At 48.8% G+C, this 13,156-nt stretch overlaps 1 pseudogene; it reads right to left on the reverse strand.

Annotated features, from left to right (window-relative positions):
- Window positions 1–1,378: 1,378 nt before the first annotated feature.
- LOC139826869 (dynein axonemal heavy chain 9-like) overlaps window positions 1,379–13,156 on the reverse strand; it is a 46,920-nt pseudogene continuing 35,142 nt past the window's right edge.

Here is a 13,156-nt window from a genome sequence, read left to right on the forward strand (position 1 = left end):
CCAGGCAAATGGGCAGGTACTTATCAAACAAAATGGTCAGGTTGGCTCTTTCGGACTGGATCTCTCGCCTGTCGATCCAGCTGCTCACTGGAGGATTCCAGCCCAGATCCGACGGGTTGATGTACAGGATCCCTTTAGGCCCAGGGTAAGAGAGAACATATAGTAAAGACATAGCAGAAACTGTTCCTTTCTTCCAGCAGAGTTTACCAGGTACTTTCATACAACTAAAACCCTATCAAATATGACGGGACGTCCCATTACCTGCCCCCTTTTCCTGCCCCACTGCAGAGTAGAAACATGAACAGTGAAGAAACTTCACCCTTGAAACCACGGCGCTTTTCATGACCTTGCCCTAAATTCAGAACATTGTCTTGTCTGAGCAGTTTCATTGCTCTGGGCCCCATTTCCCCATGTGTAAAACTAGGGGACACCTCCATTCCCTTCTCCCATACTTCATGCACTTCTTCAGAAGATCAAGAACTCTTTGAGACAGATACTGTCCTTCTCCTCATAAAGTCCATCCAAAGGGCTTTGCACAACAGGAGCACTCAGCAACACTGAAGCCATGATCACCCACCAACAGTCAGAATGCTCTGGGTAAATCTCCAGGATGATGACAGCTCCACATGTGCATTTGGGGTCAGGATCCTCAGTTTGTCTGTCAGAAACCTGCCCTGTCCACCCACGGCCGCTGCGATCTCAGGTTGGGTACTTGCAACAGGAGTCAAGTTGGCCAACAGAAGACTGGTTAATGGCACTAGATCCTCCTGGGTTCACGGCAAATCCCAGTGCGGAGCTCAGGCCAGGACTCACCCGCTCGGGACACGGTTGCTGGGGTGGCTGTGCGCAGGTGGCTGATCTCAAACACCAACCGCATCGTTGGGTTCAGAGGGATTCTCTCATTGCTCGCCAGGGTCAGCACCTGCATTGGGCAGACAGACAGACAGAATGACATCTTCCCCAGGAACAGGAATGAAAAGCATTCAGCACTTTGCACTAAAAAGCTTGGTTGCTGCCAGCACAGTTCCTTGAGGGAATGCAGCTGATTTCCAGCAGGTAGTAGAACTGTCTTCCATGACTCAAAGGAACCGCACTCCCTTCGAGCGGCGGAAAAAGGTGTGGAATTATGACCCCACCCTATTTTTGAAGGGCCTGGAGTTACAATCAGGACATCTGTGATTATCCATGAGCCCAGTTCCAGGAAGGGAAATTACAATGAAACCATGATTTGAGCTATTTCCCCTCATGCACCATTTTCTATATGTGATATTGTTTGGTGTATCTGAAGAAACACAACCGCATTATTCTAGGAGGTGTTATTTCAGCATCTGCATTTTTAGGCTGAACCATGCCATGCAGTCAAAGAATATCTCCTTCTTTAACTTATATTCATTACCTTATTATCATCCATCACAGTATTAAGAGACTCAATCCACACTGGATCAATATCTCCATCTAGTACCATCCACTTGGGACCGTCATGCGTGATGTTGGCCAGCTCTCGCATGATTGATGAAAACAGGCCTGGGAGGGTGACAGGAAGATGGTGATGAACACTGAACTTGACACCTGCTCTAACGGTTTTCTCCAGCAACACAGTAAAAATTACTCTAATTAATGCTTTCCTCTCAAACATGCAAAACTCTATGTGCCTATACGTAAATATTACTATATCACAATACGGTTCTAGTTTGCTTTAAAGTGAAAAAAGGGTTATCAGTTATCACTACTGAAAATGATTGCAGACCTACGCACGAGCTTCATTCCCACCGAGAATCATAAGGGATAAGAAAAATGTAGAGTAGCTACTCAAAGGCAAAAGGCGGCATGAGTTATACAATGCAGAGAAAACCACCTGAATATGCCTAGGAAATCCTTATAAATATTTTTTTGTGGCTCAAAGTATACCAGGGCAATCAAGATGCATTAAACGCTGGGTCATGGCTTTAGTGAGACTGAGGGGAGAACAAGCACAGAATGACATTGAATGACAGAACAAAATGTTGGTAAAATCAAGGAGAGAGAGGATACAGAGTCTCAAGGGGAGTAAATAATGAATGTTAAGAAGACCACGAAGGCTGGGAATAGAGCAGCAGCACTGCAGAGCAAATGAAAACTCCACAAAACTATTGCTCTCCTCTACATGTGAAAATACCTCGGGAGATGCTGGTCTTCATGAGAAAACATCAGGCAAACATTAAAAAAAAGCCTCTCTTCCAGTGAATTGTGACAAGGACTCTTTTTTTTTTTCTTTTTTTCTCCAGGACAAGCTATTTCTTTGTGATCCAGATCAGGAACAGCTGGTGGCACCATCTGACTGAAGACAAAGCTTGTGCTCAGCAAATGCAGAACGGCTCACCTGGAACAGGTGTGTGATCCCGAGACCGGGTCAACAAAAATAACGCTTCAGCGCCTCTGCCTCCAGCCAGTTCCTTACGTGTTGGACACACGCCTTGGGAACCACTCCGGCATTATTAGCATCAGAAACAGTTGCTGTCTCAGGGCACCAGGGCTTCCCTCGGATACACCGCGGCAGCGGGGAGAGGAAAGCGCCTCTGTCCTGACCTTGTGCATCCACAGCACACGGCTCTCTTGGGGTTTAAAAGAAGAGTTTTGTTCTGCAAAGAACACTTTTGGGATTCCCATATGGGACCTTTTACCACCTAACATGTAGGACCTTTTCAACTTCTGATAATGTGACAGGATAAAACTGGGGAGCGGAAAAGCAGGGGCTGATCTGTAAGGGAACAGGTCACCTCTTGCTAGGCTGTGGTGAAGATTGCCTTGCTGGTCTTTGACAACATGAAACAACATTTTCAGGAATGGTTACTGCAGAAAATATCTGCCTTGAAAGCTCAGGGAGGAGTGCCACTATTTCATTTAAACCATCGCAGGCCAGAAACCACCGGACAGTCACCTGTAAAATGTCCCTCCTGCTGTTCGGTGTCACCGCTGCCCTCGATCTGCAGCCACTGCTGCAGCCAGTCTGCACAGTTCAGGCTGTACCCTGCACGTCCCTCTGCCACTTTGATTTAGGCTCCCTAATTACAATTAGAAAGAAATTAACCTGGCATTGGAGCAAAGCAGGGGGTCGGGAAGGGTCCATGGCGGGGCCAGGGGAGGTGGGTGGCAGCTCATCTGCTGCTGTGGATGATTCATGGTAATGTCTTCCCTCACCTCCCCCGCACCTCCCAAACCCGCCGCACACGTAAATCGAAGCTGCCTTTATGTATCAGTCACAACCCAACATTTCCACTCCAGATTTTCTGTAATCTTCCAGCAAGTTTGAAATGTTCCTCAGGAGTAAGCAGGATCAACAGCTTGGCAAACGCTGGTGTGCTACAGAGATCGGGCAGCCATACTGAGTGGAAAAACTGACGTTAAGGCTGCTGTGCGTGCTATCAGCAATGAAAACCTGGGGATGGGACATTTTTTGGGGTCCCAGTGCACACCACAGTGCAGGAGGGACATCTCTTCCATCACTGGTCCAGCCAACTCCCAAAAACTGCCTGCCCCACTTAGGAACTGGTAAGTGTTGGTATTAATGGGCATTAAAATTATTCTTAGGGCAATAGGATCAAGTAGGCTTATGCTATATTTCCCATTTGAAGATCAAAGAGCTAAAACATCCTGTGTATCCTTTCAACAACAAACTGTCATGTGGCTGTAGGCAGCAGACAAGCACCTGGGCTCTCAGACCTGCACATGAAGAACCAGTCACCCTGCTGCTGCTCGGGAAATTCATTAAAAACACCCGTCTTTATCTACATATTTCAGACATGAAATGACATTTACCGTCTTTCCATTCTCTTGTTGCTGGGTTAATGATGCCAAAGAGCTCATCATTGGTGACTGCCTTGGGGTTGAGGTCTGTCCAGACAGGACGTCGCTTCATTATCTGGTAAGTCCTGTTCAGGGATCTCATCACCTGAGACTTGCCCGTGCCCGCGTTACCCACCACGCAGACAGAGTGCCGGACCGTCAGCAACTCCTCCAGCTGCACCACCTGAGAAAAACACTCCCAAATTTTAGACAAAGATGCCAAACTGAAGTTCAGGTCTATAAAATAGGTCCCACTGGGCCACCTCTTTAGAAAGACGTGACCCTAAGACACAAGCAGATTTGACAATTGAGTTTGGTCCAGCCACTCTAATCACAATGGGTGAAATCCTCAGCCTGCAGATAAACTTTCAGCGCTGTTTATACTTGACAACCACCACCTGATGAGGCCCTGCTCTCCAGGGGCTACACTTCCATGAGCCTACAAAAGTTGGCCCCTTTGGAAGCCCAGAGACTGATCCAGTGCTGACTTCAGGAGCAGGTGCCACTGCCTCAGACCCAGCACAGCTGACTGCCCTCCAGCGAGATCTGCCTGCAAGGACAATGCTGTGCAGAGCTCTCTTTGTAGAAGCAAAGCTGTTTGAGAAAACCCAAATGATTTGATGGCGATGTGGGTGTAGCAGAAGATCTCTTGGTCTTACTTTGAGCACAAAGTTGTCCTCAGCCTGCAGCCGGAGGTCCAGCACAGCCTGCCTCACAAACGACTCAAAATTCAGGTCACGCTTCCGAGGCACATCCAGTGCAGGGAATAGATCCCCAATCAGCCCCATAAACACCGGCACATCATCCGTCACAATCTTGGGGATGTTGAAGTCACGAAGAGAGCGCATCAGAACCTGGTCTTCGGGTCGCTCTGGGTCATCTCGCTTGAGGGAGCCAGCAACAACTAGCACTGACTTAATGGCACGCAAGCCCCAGTCGTAGTGATCCTACACCAGAGGAAGAAAAAAAAAGAGGCATGAGTTTATGCTTAGTACCATGTAGGGTGAAGAACCACCATTCCCAAACTGCCAGACTAGTAAGCAATGAAAATACATCTAAATCTGTTATTTGCATTGTGGCCAGAGACCTTCTCCAGCCTGAGTGACCTGGTTTCCATCTCAGTAGGTGAGATTCCCGTCAGGGACAGTATTAAAGAGTCAAATAATTCAGCTGTTCAGACCATCACATGGGCTCACAGTTGGCAGTAAGACAGCAGCAGGATTTGCACTCCAGAGACCAAAGCAATTTGTTTCACCCAAATCATAAAGCACCTATAGCAAGGCCAGCCAGCCCCCTGCATCTGCAGGAGCCACCAAGGTGAAAGGCTTGTGAGTCCATTATGAGGCCCCAAAGACCCAAGTTTCTCCACCCTGCCCATCACAAGATGACAAGCCTGTTTGGTCTCAGAGGAGGTCCAGGAATAAGGGGTCAGTAAAGACATTGCTGAAAAAGTACCACAAAACGGCATGAGAAGAACTCTCAAGCCAACAAACAACTGTTCATATTTCTGTCCTGTTAACACCCTCCAGAGCACAGCTCGACAGCTGACTGCTCTGTGTGGGAGGCCATGGCTTCCACCAGGCCCCTCAAGGCACAGCACCAAGTTTCTGCGACAGAGCATATCCCACCCAGCCTCATGCTGGCACAGCCAAGATCAGGTTTGTATCATCAGGAATCCTGATTCAGGTCTCCTCTGGACCCAGCTTCGATCTACACAAATAATGACAAGGAAAAATCTGATTTGCTTTGCACTGACAGTAACTCTAACAAGACCTGGAACCAGCCTAAGGCTGAACTCAGAGAGGGACACCATAAACCCTTTGCAGGCAGGAGAATCAATAGGAAGAGACTGGAAAGCAAAAGGTCACTGAATACTACCCCAAACATGGTGTCATTTAAACTCACTGAAAGGTCTCCCATTAATGCAGCTGGTCAAATGCTTTTGTCCCTGCAGATGCTCCAGTAAAGCAGTCTGAAAATTTTATTGCTCCGATGATCACCAACCCTCTCCTCCCCCAGCAGCCAGTGCAAATGCAGCCATTAAATAAAAGCTGTGAAACGTTAGCCATGGAGCTGAGCAGCACAGTGCCATGTTTCTGCTGATTTTGGAGATTCATCATACCACTCAGCCACAGAATCAGGCTCACCTGCTCGGACAGGAGCTCTTTGCAGAGTTGGTAGAGAGTAATGAACTTCCTGGCTAACACCCGGGCCTCGATGAATCCCTCAGCCACCAACATAATTTCACAGATCAGCTCAAAGTCTGGCACAACCATCGCACACGGCCTAAAATGACAGGTGAGGAGGCATTGCAGAACAAGTATTTCTTGACTACAGGTCTTACAGGCAGCGCATTTGCAGCTTCATCTTCTAGGCCTTCTTTTATGAGCCAGGTCACCCTCTGCCTTCCCCACGACAAGGGACAGAGCTCCTTTGCCCTGCCTGTGCGTGCCCAGACCCAGGCCTGTTGTGCAAGGCTTAAACTACCTGCGAATGCCCTGTGCAAGTGAATTCCCCAAGGACGTGAGGTCGAGCCTGGATGTTCCAAAAGACAGTTTCTGCCAGGTCACAAACCCTGACCTGGACTCACCTGGAGAGAGCTTTTAAATTCTCAGGTAGCTCTGTTCGCCCTGCGTAACCAGGGTTCATGGTGATGAAAATGCCTACTGATGGTACTAAGTTGATGTCTTCTCCAAGAAAATTGAAGGATTTCTTCTTCTCCCGTATTGCATCCTGCACGCTCTTCACCTAGAAATCAAGACAGTACTATAGTATCAGCGTTCACTTATGAAAAACACATCAGACAACGGTGCTTCCTTCGTTACTCTTGGCCTCGTGACAAATGGGGCTAATCACTGTTTTATTTTTTACCGGCAGCACAAAGCTTTATACACTGTTTGGAGTACATCAGCATGGCAATATCAATTTCCCATCTCAGTCAAACTCTGGCAAAGCAGAAAAAAGAGCTGAAGAGAGTGGAAAGTCAAAATGCAAAGGAGTTGCAAGACTTCACACCTTTGCTCCATGAGACAATGATGAACGTGGGTCAGGAAGAGCAACTCAGGAGCGGGAAATGTCCCCAGCACTGCCTGCATTCACCTTGGCTTTTGACATCACCTGTGGGACACTGCTCAGCACATCTCACAGCAAAAACACCACCAAAGGCTCCACCATCTCTGAACCAGCCAGCCCAGCAGAGGTCTGATGTGTGAGAGAGACACAGGGCAGTACAGGTATCCACAACACAGCCAACACCCAAACGCACTCCCCAAAGTCTATCACAATATGGGCCCATTATTCCCTTTACCCATCTCACCTCTCCCCACACAGCGTTGCTCTTCAGGACATCCCAAAACCCTCCTGTGCCTGCTCCGTTCCCTGACCAGGCCCAGAGAAGGGGTAGCACCTCCCAATAAGCTTGGCCTCAGCTCAGTTGTAAACTGACCACTTGATATCACTTTTAAAGATTTTGGGACATCAGACGTTTGATTTAAAACCAAAACCAGAAGGCAGAAGCTGTAAAACCTCTCCTAACACCTTCACTCACTAATATTATATTGTTTTTTATATTTGCCTGATTGCAGCTTTGTTCTGCTCATTCCTCTCCTTCCGAGGAGTTCACCTCTCTGCAAACAGCACCTCAGCGAGGGGCAAATCTCTCTCTATTCACCGCTCTAACCTCACTACTGTTTGCCATCTCAAAGTAAAGCAATTAATCGAATTTTTCCCTGTAAGGAACCATATCGACATCAGCTGCATGAGTAAGACAGCCAATTAAACATCGCCATGGTAACACTCCTAATAGCAGCCAGGAGACACCATGATGGAATGACGGCCGTGCCGCTTTCTTCAGCTGCCACGCTCCAGCCAGGAGCGAGGGAACCATCAGCAGTTGAGTCATTCCTGGGCTTCTTTTGTTCAGCTTCCCTTTTTATTTCAAGATCCTCAAAGACTTTTTTTCAATGACAACTTTAAACTAGGACCTGACGGAAGAGAAATTGAGAGGGAATGATACATAAACTCTTGTACCTGCCTGGGGCTTCTCTGGGATGCCACATAAGGTACCAATTATGAGTGAAACAGATGAGAAGAACGAGGAGTTCATGGAGGGGTTAAGAACAATGTCTTTGACCGAAACATTTACAGAAGTGTAGAAACTTCTGAGCTTTATATCTTTCTATAACACTGAGCCCAAAAGGGAGTCCAGGAACAATTCAGCACCTCAATCAGATATTAGGATCCTAAAACACGCACTCAGCTGACAGTTGGATCCTGAAGAACTTGGGCACTTTGGCACCTCAGTTTTCTGCACTGAAGCCCCCCAAGGCTTCCCCTGTATAAAATAATGCCAGGTTTCCTCATGGGCTGGTAAGAGGAGGGGAAGGAGGACGCGAAGTGACAGATTATATATATAAGCACGAGAGCACAGGACTTTCTGGCACGACGGGGAGGCCAGTCTCCCTTCCAGCCCTTCTCCAGGGATGCTGCTGCGCTTCACACGAGACTCACCAACACAATGCACTGAGCAGCTAAACTACAGAGGAGATGAGAAACCATTCGCCAGGGGAAACACCCATGCCCAGCTGGGCACCGCTCCAATAGCTCTGTCCCAGGTTTAATCCCACGGTGTCAGGGTACCCTGGGCAAGCGCGTCAGCAAGGGCCGCAGATCTGCCCCAGACTCCAGCTCCCGAGTGTCACCAGCTGACACTGGCTTTTGGGAGCACCACGGGGCTGCACACATTCCTCCAAGGAATGGTGCCAGTTGGCTAGGAATACCTTCCAAAGCCACTTGGCAGAGCTGTCGTTACAGACACCAGAACTAAATCCACAGCCATACAGTTTTGGAGACAGGTTAAGAAAATTAATCCTGAATGTATTCCCATTTCCTGAGTATGACACACAACCTGTGCCTGACCAGGGGTGATAAGGAACCCCCAGAAGTCCAGCGGATCTGCCCCAAACACCCCTCTTCCCCTCCGTGAAAATTATTCCCTACATTGCAGACTGAGCAGCCGCAAGTCAAGGCAGCTTCTCTGTCTTGAAACGATGTGCTGCAATTATCTCACAGCAGATTAATGACACGAGTGCTTTCCTGAGGAGGAACAGGTACAGAGCCATGGTGCGTAGTGGTCTGGGAAAAGATGCTACAAAGAATTGTCTTGGCACAAATGCTGTAACTGGGGCAAGAAAAGTGACAAATATCTTTGCAGCACGTAACTGCGACATCTTGGCAGTGCTGTGATATTCATGTGATTAATCTTGAGATCTAATCCCACACCTGCCTATACACAGAACTGAAACCGGCAATATGCAATTGCCATTTTTACCCTTGCTCCAAAGACTGCAGAATGGCTCTGCTCTGTTTGTATTTATTTATGAGTGTTTCTCCACTCACCTGTACAGCAACCACAGAAAGGACCTCAACTGAGATCCTGTTAAATTCATCAAAACAGCCCCAGGCTCCCGTCTGGGAAAGGCCTTTGTAAATATTCCCACAAGACTGGAAAAACAAAACAAAAACAAAGATTACAAGAGTGAAATCATAAATGGAATCAACTCCAGCAAAAAATTGATTTGATTTCCCAGCCTGTTTATTTATAGCAATTTACAGTCTATTGTGGGTATTTAGAAAAGTGCATGGAAACAGCAGGCACAACTCAATTATAATATTTATAGCTCTGCGCAGCTTGCCACTTTATCTGCTAATTGCACTTTCTCGATATATCTGTGCACCAGCTTCATTTAAAGGTCACTTGTGCTGAATTACTGATGGTCCCGTTTCCTGGGAGAGCCCATAAGCTAAATGACATATGATCCGAGGCTACCAAAATCACTGTACCGTGCCAGACTGGCAGAGAGCAAGACTCAGCCTAATGATTCAGTGCTCTGTAGCGGCTGAAGGTTCACTATGTTTTGGGTTTATTCTGGGAGAGGATCCTGAGAAAACCAGGACAGGTCCCTCCCCGTGCCAGGGGCTGCCAGGTCGCGAGCACGCCGAGAAGAAACGACCAGGGTCCAACTATCAGCACAGCCTTGGTCTCAACTGAACAGACCAACATTTTTGAAGAATTACACATGAAATCTAACTCCAGAAAGGAAGGGAAATGCATAATGAGGCAGAGAAGATAGTTCGGGTCTCTGCCTCCTGAAGAACCTTGTGCAAATCTTAGAGAAGGAACGGGAGGAGAAGGAAAAGGCATTCAGCTTAAAGGAGTGTAGCAGGGATTTGGAGAGAGGTGATCACAGAATCCCAGCCTGGTGGGGCTGAAGGGACCTCTGCAGATCCCCCAGTCCAAGCCCTGCTCACGCAGGGTCACAGAGCAGATCACACAGGTGGGTCCAGGCGGGTTTCAATGTCTCAGAGAAGGAGACTCCACACCCGCTCTGGGCAGCCTGGGCCAGGCTCTGGCACCTCCCAGCAAACAAGTTTCTGCTTATGTTCAGATGGAGCCTCCTGTGTTTCAGTCTGTGCCCGTTGCCCCTCACCCTGGCGTTGGGCACCACTGAACAGAGTCTGGTCCATCCTCTGACACCCACCCTGAGATATTGATCCCATTGATCAGATCCCTCTCAGCTTCTCTTCTCCAGCTCAACAGCTCCAGCTCTCTCAGTCTCTCCTCACAAGAAAGAAGCTCCAGACCCCTCAGCATCTTTGTAGCCCACTGCTGGACTCTGTGCAGTTATTCCTTCTTAAACTGGGGAGCCCAGAACTGGACACAACTCCAGATGTGGCATCACCAGGGCAGAGCAGAGCGGAAGGAACAACCTCCCTTGACCTGCTGGTCATACCTCTCCTAATGCACCCCAGGTACCATTGGATTACTCTCATCCTTCAGGTTTGCTCGGGCCCTGAGCATCCCCAGCCCCATGTGACCGCACTACAGCCGAGGTGGGAGCCATACCTTGTAGTCCATCTGCTCGGAGCAGTTAAACACGTACACCATGATGCCCAGGGCTCGCCCCAAATCTTTCGTAGTCTCCGTCTTGCCAGTGCCCGCAGGGCCTGCAGGTGCTCCGCTCATGGTCAGGTGCAGTGACTGGGTCAGGGTGATGTAACATCTGTCACAGTGAATGATGAATGAAAAAAGGAAATATGTCCAATAGGTCAACTGTGGGCTGCAGGGCAATAGCACTAGAGCATTGCACTCAGCAGAGCCTCTCCTCTGAAAAGCTGTACGTGAGCAGGGGTCATGTCTGAGCTGAAAGCCTTCTTGGCATTAATTACCACCTCTGCTCAGCTCTGTTTTCTCCAAGAGATACTCATCTTCCACCAAGGTCTGCCCAAACCTCTTCATGTCCAGCTTGTGTTCTCTCTGGATCCTCATACAACTCATGGATATTGGGCACATCTCAGGCAGTATGAGAAAAGGACAGCTTTTCTGGAAGACCTGTCACTGACAGAAACCTGCTCAGGTGGCCTATGAGTGAACCCAACTCAAAGCTGCAGCAAGTCCCAAAGTTTCTCCATCATGTTGATGATGGACACTGGGGTGGTGTCCACATGTGAGTATCTATACTACCTGTATAAGCCACAGAGGTGTAGTCAATATAGCCAACAAAACCTGATGATACCTGGGGGCTTGACGCAGCTGACTAACACAGGTGACTAGAGCCACCTGAGATGCTCTTGGTTGCTGAAATGTCACATAGGGTGGAGAGATATGACAAGGGGTCCATAGGAGACTTTTACACTTCTGGATTGGCAGCTGGAAGCCAGGTGGGACAACACAGAGTATCTCAAGTAACCCTAGGTGTCCCCACTGAGGCAACCAGGTAGATGTCTGCTTCAAGATGGGATGAAAGCTCTCTAGACTCACCAGCTTTATGGACTGTGGACATCTTGTGCACAGGAAGACACCCACAAGTGTTTTAATGTGTGAGCTGAATCCCACCCAGGGATCTGATGTACAAATTCCCCAGAGGGTACCACCAAAAACCAGATAAGAGTTAGAGCTCGACCACTGGAGTGCTGGGACATGGAGACAGAACAAGAGGGATACAGGTGTCTGAACTAAATCCATCTTTGGTTGGCATCTCTCTCTCTACCTGTGTGGCAAAGCCCAGCTATGACATTGTGTCCCAGGGACTTACCTGTCGGTCAGCGGAGTGATCACAAGCCGAGGGGTATTGCCAAGGTATTCATAGGAGTACAGGAACTGGGCGTCACAGATGTTGGCAAAGCAGTGCCGTTCCTCATCTGACCATCTGTGCCGGAGCTGTGACAGCCAAATGAAGGCCTGGGCATTGTCCACCTGCAACACACCCACAAACACCATCACAGGAAGGCCGGGGATGCCAGACACATGCAGCTCGGGGGCCAAAATAGCGACTGCTATAAAATTTTCATGGGGGATGACTGGTCCTCACTGCAAGGCAGGTGTGGTGAGGAAGGCCGCCTCCTTGCAATGCGGTGAGAAATGTCACCTCCCCATCTCCCATCAGTAAAGGGGAGGAACCAAATTAGTGACCACATTGGTGGGAGAGGAAAAAATTAATGGCCAAGAGAAAGAGCCTTACAAAAAGACTCCTGAATAGATTTAAGAAGCAGCAAGTCATGAAGAAGGTCTCATAACGCAACCAGAGTGAGAGAAGGAGCAGAGGCCATCTAGACAAGGAAGAGGTTGCAGACAGCACCAAGGAAACAGACTGGGGACAGGTGGACAAAGACAGGCATGGCCAGCGCTCTCTGCACAACCAGCAGGCAGGTCCAGATGCATCACTTCACCCCAGGCTGGACCGAGGCACCACTGAGCCCAGCTGAGCCTTGAAGACAGAAACCCTGTGAGCAGCCTGGCTGCCTCTGAGATGACACAGATGAGGGAAGAGCCACAACCCAATACATTCAGGGCATCTTCCCACCCACCTGCAAGGCTAAACACTTGGCATGGTGTCAGGGACAGGGGAGTAGTGTGGGAGAGGTGTTGCAGGAGAAGGGAGTCCCACATAAGTCCCTGTGGCCCCACACCAGACAAAGGACGCTACAAAGAACAAAGCTTGAATGCTTTTTCTTACTTTCTAAAGTCAAAACTGAGACTGAGTCCAGCAGCCTCCCAACACACCACCATCATCCACCAGCACATGTCTTGGCACCAGGACGCAGTGCCGCGCTCTCACTCCTGGTGTGAATCTGCAGCAACTACAAGTTGGTGTTGCAGGGCCATGACACAGCACAGCTCTGCAGGCTTACAGGGGCTTTCTGCACACTTACTACAAACATTGTAGAAATAAATTTAGTCATACGTCTCCCACTGAGACCGGCAGTGATCTGAATGGCCAGTGGTTGGGCCCCCTGAAGCCCCCTCTCCAGCACCCACAGAACTGTGCTGAACTGC

Source organism: Patagioenas fasciata, unplaced genomic scaffold, assembly GCF_037038585.1.
Source record: "Patagioenas fasciata isolate bPatFas1 unplaced genomic scaffold, bPatFas1.hap1 Unplaced_5, whole genome shotgun sequence".
Classification (NCBI taxonomy): Eukaryota; Metazoa; Chordata; class Aves; order Columbiformes; family Columbidae; genus Patagioenas; species Patagioenas fasciata.